This window comes from Silene latifolia, chromosome X, assembly GCF_048544455.1.
Source record: "Silene latifolia isolate original U9 population chromosome X, ASM4854445v1, whole genome shotgun sequence".
NCBI classification, from domain to species: Eukaryota; Viridiplantae; Streptophyta; class Magnoliopsida; order Caryophyllales; family Caryophyllaceae; genus Silene; species Silene latifolia.
Window position 1 is genome coordinate 100874050 of NC_133537.1, and position 10883 is coordinate 100884932.

A 10883-nucleotide genomic window follows, 5' to 3' on the forward strand; every position below is an offset into this window, starting at 1 on the left:
GCTGCTATATATACCATAATGTCTTCTCTTTGTTTTTTCCAAAAAGTATGCAATCAACCGTCACAAACAGATTGAGCAAGTACTCAAGTGTAGATATAGACGAGGTAAGAGACATGTGGGGCAACTACGTCTTAGAATATATTAGAAATGCATGATACTCAGAGTTTAGATCAACTTATTAGTAAATTTTTTGTTGAAGTTAGGGAATGATTAGTTCATGTAAATTCAACTCCTTGTAAGTATATATATATATGATGCATTTCTTTGTTGTGGTTGAATTGAATCTATTGAGTTCGATGAACCCATTTGTGATTTATCCGGTCTTTGGTATATGGTGCTGCTGACATATGCAGGTTTTTGAATGACATGAAACAAATTTATTTTTTCAAAACATTAGGAGTTTGTAATAAAAACGGTTACTAAAAAAAACCGTTGTGAATACCTTTCACAACGGTTAATAAAAATAACACCGTTGTAAATGACATTCACAAATACCCGCGCATAATATTCAACAACAGGTTTTAATCGAAGAACCGTTGTTAAAAGTGTTCACAATTTTGGAGGTAAAATTACAACAACGGGTATTAAACAAAGAACCGTTGTTACTAAAAATTTCAACAACGGGTATGTACCATAAACCCGTTGTCAAAAGACTTCACAATTTTGGAGGGAAAGTTACAACAACGGTTATACATACGACAACCGTTGTTATATTATTCCCTCCAAAATTTTGAAACACGTTCCACAACGGAGAACACCCAACAACAACGGCTTTTAACCGTGGTGAATACTTTAGACAACGGTTTCACTAAATAAGCAAACCGTTGTAAATACCTTCTACAACGGCCGCTTTAACAACGTCCGCTTTTTGATTTTACAACGGTTTTTACCCGTTGTTATAGGCTGTATCTGTAGTAGTGAAATTATTCACCAATCCATATTTATTAAAATAGGATTAGTAAACAATTAAAGAAACAAAAGAAGAAAAGAAATCAAAACTGGCAGACCCGTGCAGTGTACGGATCGAAGTCGAACAGACACGTGCAAAGGTACGGTTTTTGTAGAAAACAAAGTTAATTGCATTTTAATTTCAAAATCAGCAAAATAAATTACGGAAAAATTCCCTAAATTAAATTTACATATTTTGAACCCTAAAAAAATAATAAAAACAAAATTTACAATATTAGAAACAAGTAAAACAAATTAAAGGTTAATTAATTGTAAATTAAATTAAATAATTACGAACTAGGTTAAAAACAATTCTAATTTGTCAACGACTGCAAATGGAAAGGTGTTAAGCACGCACTTCCATGCTAGCAAGAAAATTAGTGAATGGGAAGATGAATTCAATTAAAAATTAGAAGATTGCAAATTTCATTTACAATAATGTTATTTTACTCCTCAGATGCCTAATGAATTAACGAACTAAATTGAGGTGTTAAATTAGTTGAAAGAATTGTGTAAAGGTGGCCTACTATCACGATGAATGAAAAGATCAAAGTTAAAACAAAGGCACAAATAACATACTACGTCAATTAGATTGATTTAATTCTGTCCGATTCCAAATACGAGGATATGTAAATGAGAAGGGGATACGACCGACCAATCTGGCGGATTTCTTTCCCAACTCAAGTCAACGCGGGTATTCGGAATGACACTTTAACTCATACTCATACTATACTAATGTTTCATAGTTAACGATGTTAGACGATGTATAATATATAAAATAAGCGATAGAAAAACAAATAAAAATAACGAAATAAAAAGGGAAAGAAGGAGGATTTGATGCACCCTCAACCTACATGTATCGTTGACACCGTCTTGGGTCGTAATCGATCGTAGATTTTATCTCGAGGGGCCGTCGTCGACGAAGACAATTGAAATTGAATTTTGAAATCACGAAACAACACGTTCAAAAGGCAGACTTGAGCAGCGATTTTCAATCACTCACCACGACTTCGTTTCTCAACGATTTTTCAATCCGAAAGATGTTTTGGAAACTAGAAAGACTGAATTTTGTGAATATGGAAATAAACTAGATGTTTTAATAGGATTTGTGCACGATAATCAAGGCCAAAGACCACGACAGAAACTCGAAAACAAGATTTGTGTCCCCGTTTTCAAGCGGCTGTCACGGTTTTAGTTTAGGATTTTTTTGGATGATTGATGGTTGTTATTTGCAGTATGATGTGAGGAGAACTTAGAGGAATGAAATTATGGAAGAGGGGAGGTATTTATAGGGAGTTAAAGTAGGGTAAAAGAGAGCAACTAGCTGTTGGGCTGCTTTGTTTCGCTGCTGCTGTCCAGCAGCTTTCATGAGCTCGTGTAGGGTTTTTGAGGGGTGTTTCTTGGTGGGCAAGGCATGGTAATATGTTTAGGATAGTCAGGTGTGGATGGGTGGTCATGGGCACGGGTTTGGTAGCCGTTTGGAGCGGGTTTGGAAGTGTTTGATTGGGCTCGGGTTTGGAGAACGAAAACAGGGGGGGCTGCTTGTTGCGTGAGGTTTGTGAAGGAGTTTGGACGTGGGTTGCATGGGAAAGGGCTTGGAATTATAGCTTGATATGTGAGCTAGGTGGGAGGTGACATATGGGTCGCATTGGAGTCGAATACGGGGCCGTTTTGGTGTCGGATTTTGGGCTGCAAAACAGAGCAGCGAAGGTGGTGTTGGGCTGTTTGGGACGTGATTTGGGAGGGCTAAGCCAGGTTTTGTGGTGGGTTTTGGATGGGATTTGAACACGGGTTGGAGGAGAGGGGATTGGGCCGAAAGTGCGTCGCAAATCGAGCCCAAATCAAGTAGAAAACGAGCTCAAAAATCGCGTATAAAACCATCGTAAAAAATCGAGTTCTTCAAATACGGTTTATAAACGATATAAATTGATTTTTCAAATCAAATAACTAAAGAATGATTTTTCAAATCAAAAATATATTTTATTTTCAATAAAATAAATTTAAGAAAATAAATTCAAATTAAAACAATAAAATGAATTCACTTTAAAAAAAACATTTAATTTAAATATCATTTAAATTAATAAAATACTTCGTCGACAACGCTCATTCTACATCGTAAAACGAGCCCAAATAATGACAATGACTATCATGTTTAGCTTGAGATAAAGGTTTGGTTAAAGGATCAGCGATGTTGTCAGCTGTCCCAACCTTACAAACTGTAATTTCTTTCCTTTCGATTAAATCTCTAATTACATGAAATTTCCTAAGTACATGTCTAGATTTGTTACTAGACTTGGGCTCTTTTGCTTGAAAAATTGCCCCACTGTTATCACAATACAAAGTGATAGGATCCTCGGTGGTCGGAACTACTTTCAGTCCCTCTAAAAATTGCCTAATCCAAACAGCTTCCTTTGCGGCCTTCGAGGTCGCAATGTACGTGTTTTGTTGTAGAATCAACAGTCACAGACTCTTTGAAACTTCTCCAGCAAACCACCCCTCCGTTCAACAAAAAGACAAAACCAGCCTGGGATTTCAAATCATCCCTATCGGTTTGGAAACTGGCATCCGTATAACCTCTTATACGTAATTCAGATTCTCCTCCAAACACTAAGAATGAATCTTTAGCCCTTCTTAAGTACTTTAGAATATTCTTGATGGTTATCCTGTGACTCTCACCTGGAGTTTTCTGAAAACGACTCGTCATACTCAAAGCATACGAGACGTCAAGACAAGAACACATCATAGCATACATGATCGATCCAACAGTGGAAGCATAGGGAATCGATTTCATGCGTTCAATATCCTTAGGCTCAGTAGGACACTGTGACTTACTCAAAGTGATCCCACTGCCCATAGGTAGAAAACCTCTCTTGGAGTTTTTCATATTGAATCGGTCAAGAATCTTATCGATATAGGCTTCTTGATTCAATGCTAATATCCTTTTGGATCTATCCCTATAGATCCGGATACCCAAGATGCGACGAGCTTCTCCCAAATCTTTCATTTGGAAGTGATTTCCCAACCACTTCTTGACAGAAGCAAGCATATCAACATCATTCCCAATGAGTAATATGTCGTCCACATAAAGAAGTAAGAAAACAACTTTACTCCCACTAAACTTCATGTATAAACATGGTTCCTCAACACTTCGAGAAAACCATTCTGTTTAATAACATGATCAAAACAATGATTCCAACTCCTTGATGCTTGCTTAAGACCATAAATGGATCTCTTAAGTTTGCATACTTTGTTAGGATTTTTAGGATCTACAAAACCCTCAGGTTGTGTCATGAACACTTCCTCTTCCTGAAACCCGTTCAGGAAAGCGGTTTTGACATCCATTTGCCATATCTCATAATCATGAAATGCAGCAATCGCTAACATTATCCGAACAGATCTAAGCATAGCAACTAGTGCAAAAGTTTTATCATAGTGTAAACCATGAACCTGAGTGAAACCTTTTGCAACCAATCGAGCTTTGTAGACATTTTTGTGTCCATCCATACCGATTTTAATCTTGAATATCCACTTACACTGAAGAGGCCGAACATCTTTAGGTAAGTCAACAAGGTCCCATACCTGATTATCGTACATGGAATCCATTTCGGATTGCATGGCCTCGAGCCATAGCTTAGAGTCAGAACTCATAATAGCTGCTTTATAGGTCTTGGGTTCATCACTTTCTAAAAGTAAAACCTCATAGTCACCATCTTCCTCGATAATACCAAGGTATCTATCAGGCTGGCGACTAACCCTTTCTGACCTCCTAGGTTCAGAGGGAACAATAACTGATTCAGACGTAGAAGGAACATCTTCCTGTATCGTCAAATCAGTTTGTGGCTCTTGAACTTCGTCAAGTTCAAATTTTCTCCCACTCTGTCTTCTAGAAATAAACTCTTTTTCTAGAAAGACAGCTTCACGAGCCACAAACACTTTGTTCTCGTTATTATTGTAGAATTAATATCCACAAGTTTCCTTAGGGTAGCCTACAAAAATACACTTTTCAGAGCGAGGTGCAAGCTTATCGTCAGACTTTCTCTTGACATAAGCATCACAACCCCATACTTTCATGTATCGCAGATTCGGGACTTTCCCTTTCCATATCTCATATGAAGTTTTGTCAGTTGCTTTAGTGGGACTTTTATTAAGTGATTGTACAGCAGATAAAATGGCAAAACCCCAGAATGACTTAGGTAAGTCTGTTTGACTCATCATCGATCGAACCATATCTAATAAAGTTCGATTCCTCCTTTCAGCCACACCATTTAATTGTGGTGTGCCAGGAGGAGTTAACTGAGATACAATACCGCAGTTTTTAAGGTGATCTTTAAAGTCATTGCTTAAATATTCCCCACCACGATCTGATCGTAATGCTTTAATCTTCTTATTTAATTGGTTTTCTACTTCATTCTGAAACTCTTTGAACTTATCAAAAGCTTCACTTTTATACCTCATTAAGTAGATATACCCATATCTACTCATGTCATCGGTAAAAGTAATGAAATAGTCATAATTACCTCTAGCAGTGACTGTCATTAGGCCACATACATCGGTATGTATTAAACCCAATAACTCACTAGCTCGAGATCCTTTTCCTAGAAAAGGTGAATGAGTCATCTTGCCAAGAAGACAAGATTCTCATGTACCAAATGATTCGAAATCAAAAGGTTTAATTACACCAGTCGACACTAGTCTTTTAATACGCTTCTCGTTGACGTGTCCTAATCGACAATGCCATAAATAAGATTGATCAGGATCACCTGTTTTGAGTCTTTTATTAACTAAATGATAAACATCGTTGCAAGTATCTAGAATATAAATACCATTGATTGAAATAGCTTGACTATATACAATCCCATTAAGGGGAAAAGTACAACACTTGTCTTTAATTACAAAGGAAAAATCTTCTGTGTCTAACACAGATACGGATATTATATTTCTAGATAGCGTTGGTAAAAAATAACAATTATTAAGATGTAACTCCAACCCCGAAGCTAAACTAAGTACATAAGTTTCTACTGAGACGGCAGCTACTTTAGACCCGTTTCCCATTCGGAGATCGACATCACCCTTGTTTAACTTTCTTATGCTTTTTAGGCCCTGCAAATGATTACACAAGTGAGATCCACAACCAGTATCTAATACCCAAGTTGTATTTGAAGCATAATTTATGTCTATCATAAAAGATTCAGTTGAGAAATTACATGTCGGCTTCACAATGCCAGCTTTTATGTCATCCAGGTACTTTGTACAATTACGTCTCCAATGTCCCTTGTTATTACAATAATTACAAGTATCTTTAAGAGGATTACCCTTTATAGGTTTTGGCTTGGTAGAGCAATTCGCAATTGCTTTACCTTTGCCCTCCACCTGAACGGGCTTCTTACCTGCATTCCTCTTAAACTGCTTCTTCCCCTTCACGTTAATCGCAAGCACATCTTTCCTTGTACTCCCACTCAATCCCATGTCTTTCTCTGCTTGTACAAGCAGAGAATGGAGCTCATGTAAACTCTTTCTCATGTTTGTCATATTATAACTTACCCTAAATTGGGTAAATCATTTGACGTGAGAGAGAGAGTGGAGCACTCGGTCCACCACTAGTTCATCGGGGATCTTACATCCCAACCCCTCTAAAGTTTCCACGTACTCAATCATTTTAAGTACATGTGAACTTACAGGTTGACCATCTTTGAGGTTAGCCTCAAAGAAACGAACAGCGGTGTCATACTGAATTATTCTCGGGGCTTGAGAAAACATAGTTGAAAGCCTCGAGAATACTTCATGTGCATCACGAAACTTGACACATTGCCTTTGTAAAGGAGGATCCATTGAAAAAATCAAAACATTTTTTATTGCAGCGGATTCCTTTTGATAATTTGAAAAAGCCTCCCTTACATCGGCAGTGGCCCTAGTACTAGGCGAAGGGGGAGAGGGATCGACAAGGTAGCGTAATTTGCCATCACCTGCGGCAGCTAATCGAAGTTGTTCCTCCCAATCTTTAAAATTACTACCGTCGGCTTTTAAAACATATTTGTCCATAAAATAACGTAGCCATGAATCTCTAGCTATGGTGACGGTTTCACTAGTAGAAGTCATCGTGATTACTACAAAGGAAATAAAGGAAAGATTAACATTTATCGTCTAGAAATATTTAACTTGTGAAACAATTTAACAAGTTCCCATTTATATAATGATCTCCCACTGAATTATATAAATGATTCTAAGATCCAATTTTATATAAACACTGGCACGGAGGACCGATTCAACCCACATTTATATAAATTTGGTGAGTCAACAACTTTGACTGATTCTACTACTAGAACTCTTGGTTGACGGATTTTCTTAAAATCTATCTTTTAGCCCCAGAATAAATATGGGCACGGTGGACTGATTCAACCCATATTTATCCCGTTGAGTCCAACCAATTTTCACTCGTAATAACTTTTATTACCCTACTTACCCAACATAAAAAGAGAGTACCTTGGTGATCCGAACCTACCTCTAATGAAGAAGAGATTCATAGGTGCTATTATTTGGTAAGGCTTAATCTCAATTTTAAAAAAATGTGAGAGATCTTATCAATTTAATTGTCTATCACTTTTAAGTGAACTAAATTGATGAATGCTAGACAATTAAATCGATAACAACAAAAATTAAACATGCAGTGACGATTTGGCATGAATGCATAAATGAATTAAAAAAAACAAGTCCTAATATGGCCACCTAGTTAATCTAATTAACTAAAATTATTACACTTCGTAAACCAACTCCTTGGTCCCTTGAGTCTTCATAAATTGGCCTCCTTCTTTAGGATTTCGGAACGCCTTTCCGAAAATACCGTCTTCATGAAAACTCCGTATTTAGATGCTTCATCTAATTACTAATAATTAAATTACATAACAATACCCTATTATACAATTTGTAATAAAATTAAAATAAAAACTATTAATTAATTAAAAATTAGGCGATACGAAATCGCAATTAATTACAAAACAAGTCGATATTCTCTTACATTACGGGAAATACCAACTTCTACCTATGGCCATATTAGGAAAAATTACATTATTATAATGCAAAAAAAAAATCATTCATCCAAATGAATAATAAAATGCATTATGGAAAATGACATGCCAAATCGTCTAACTTACCAACAACGATCATTTGAGCTTGCTTTGACGGAATTTTTACCAATAAAAATTCATAATCAATTCTTAAAACAATTTAAGACTTACTCATCATACTAATCTGGTCATATATCAAAATAATTATTCTCAACAATTATCTTGAATTTATATGGGAATTAAAACACAATTATGACAAAAATGATATGATAATTCACAATTATCATACAAAAATTCCATTTAATATAAAAATTTATGGAAAAATAAATTTAAAAGCAATGAACATTCTGGTCTTACACCAAAAATCCCATGAAAGTGAAAATGTTTGTTTTTAAAATTTATTTAAAACGATTTCACAATTTAATCGGTAAAGCGACAATTTTTACGATTTAATTCTAAATCAAACCATAAAAATTGAAACGAGTTAAAATAAAATTTTATACATTTTGGAACAATTTCCAGGAGCTAAAAATTCAGAAATTTCGAGCCCTAAAATTAAATCAATATTTATTTACAAAATAACCATTATTTACCCATTTTTATCAAATAAAAATCAATAAACTACCTAAATTAATCACATTAATTTAAAGTATCTACTTATCTCATAAATAGAACATGCATGTGGTTATTTCTAAATAAATATGCATAAAATTAACATGCAATCAATTTTAATTAACTCTTAATTAATTTTAATGCATTTTTACTCAATTTTATGCCATTTTAAGTTATAAAAAGTGGAAAAATTTAACAAAAATCAAATTTTCGTCCCATATCATCCTAAGACCAGATTATTTACATGCAAGACAATATTATATGATAAAACTAATTTTAGTAACATAATATCAATTTTATTAATTTATCTCATAAATTACTAAAATCGTCTTAAGACAACATGCATGTATTTAACAATGCTCTGATACCACTTGTTAGTTATTTAGACCATGTTAATACTCATATTATAATATTAAAATTATAAATTAATTTAATATGGTCTAAATCTACATGCATGCAAATAAAAATATAAAAAAAATGGTATAAAACCATCTTAAGACAAAAAATCCTTACAATGGTTTAAGGCAAGTAAGAGCACTACAAAGGTCTCCTACCTTTGTAGTTCTTGAGCTATAGGAATATGGATGATCCTCCAAATACACCACAATTACCAAAATAGGTAATCTCCTAAGGTGGCACCCGAAATTAGCCCAAAATACTACTAAAATTAATAACTAGTTAATAGTAGTAGTAACTTTGTAATATGTATATTTGGTGTACTAATTAATATTATTACTTTGATAATATTATTAGTTGATATTTATATGTGTTTTTGTTGAACTATGATGAACAAAATAAGAAGAAAAGTTGGTCTCTTGGTGTTGTGAATGGTCCGGCCAAAGCACACTACAAAGACCAAATTTTCTTCAAATTTTTCCAAACTTATGAAATGGTGTGATTAGGTGGGTATTTATAGGCAAAGATGGAAACAAAACTAAGTGGAAATTGCCACTTAATGGACACTTGTTGTCCTCTCAAAAAACCGGTCATAGTGGACTTATATGGGTCCATTTTGGTTTTCGACATTTACCCCACAAATGCTTATAAGTCTTATATTTAATTATCTTACATAAATAAATATTAATTTAATTATCTTACATAATTAAATATTAATTTAATTATCTTACATAATTAAATATTAATTTAATTATTTAACACTTAAATAATACAAATTAACTACCAATGACTACTTAACCATTAAGTAATCATAAGACCATTTTATCAACACACTTAGCTAATATTACAACCTCTTGTAAAATTAAATAGCTAATTAATTCCATCTCAAAACAAATACACATATCGTATAAAATTAATTAATTAAAAATTAATTAATAAATTCTAATATATATATATATATATATTTATTATTTAATATCACATAATTATTTAATTAATCTCCTTATCCTGAGTTCGTAACCCGTCATCAAATAATACATTTACGTGACTAACTAAAAGTCAAATAATACAAAGAATTAATTATCTCGTATCCCATACAAATAATTAATTTATCCTATTTGGGCGTCATCCAATAGGTGTGACCTAAAGGGATCAGCTGATCACCGCCATCACACGACAGTAATGTCAAACTCTAGTCAGCCAATCATTACCGATTAACGATGACCAGCTGACAAATAAATAAATAAACCCTGATATTCCTTTTACGAGATTTATTATGTAAACGCACTTATTGTGGAGGACACTACTCCAACACGGAGAAGATGAACGATGTTTGGACTTTCGTGAACCTATTTACCATTGGAGGAATAAAAGGATGGTTCCTGGAATTTAAATATTCCAAGACTGTTACTATATCCCCGAAGACATGCTTGTTGTTGTTGGGGTTGGTGTCCTTAACAGTTAGTGCAAGGACTTATAAACCTCTAAAAGGATCAAAGGGCATACTTTTGGTATTATTATTAGTTGATCCACGTTTATCAATAACGGTTGGCTTGCTAGATAAGTTTGACGTTATTGTCATACAGATGGCGGTGATCAACTGGTCCCTAAAAGTCACACCTATAGGATACGTTTGAGAGGCGTGACAAGATGAAAAAAACTGATCATGTAGATGCCAATTTTGACTAACCGATTAGTCGAGTTATTTGACTAATATTTAGTCAAAATGTGATGTTGAGATATGTTATTTAATACGGATTAAATAATAATGGCTAAGACGAATTAAACGGTTAATTCGTAAAATTGAATATAAGCGTTTTATATTTAATTAAATGTATATTGAATATAATTATACAATATTGTCTT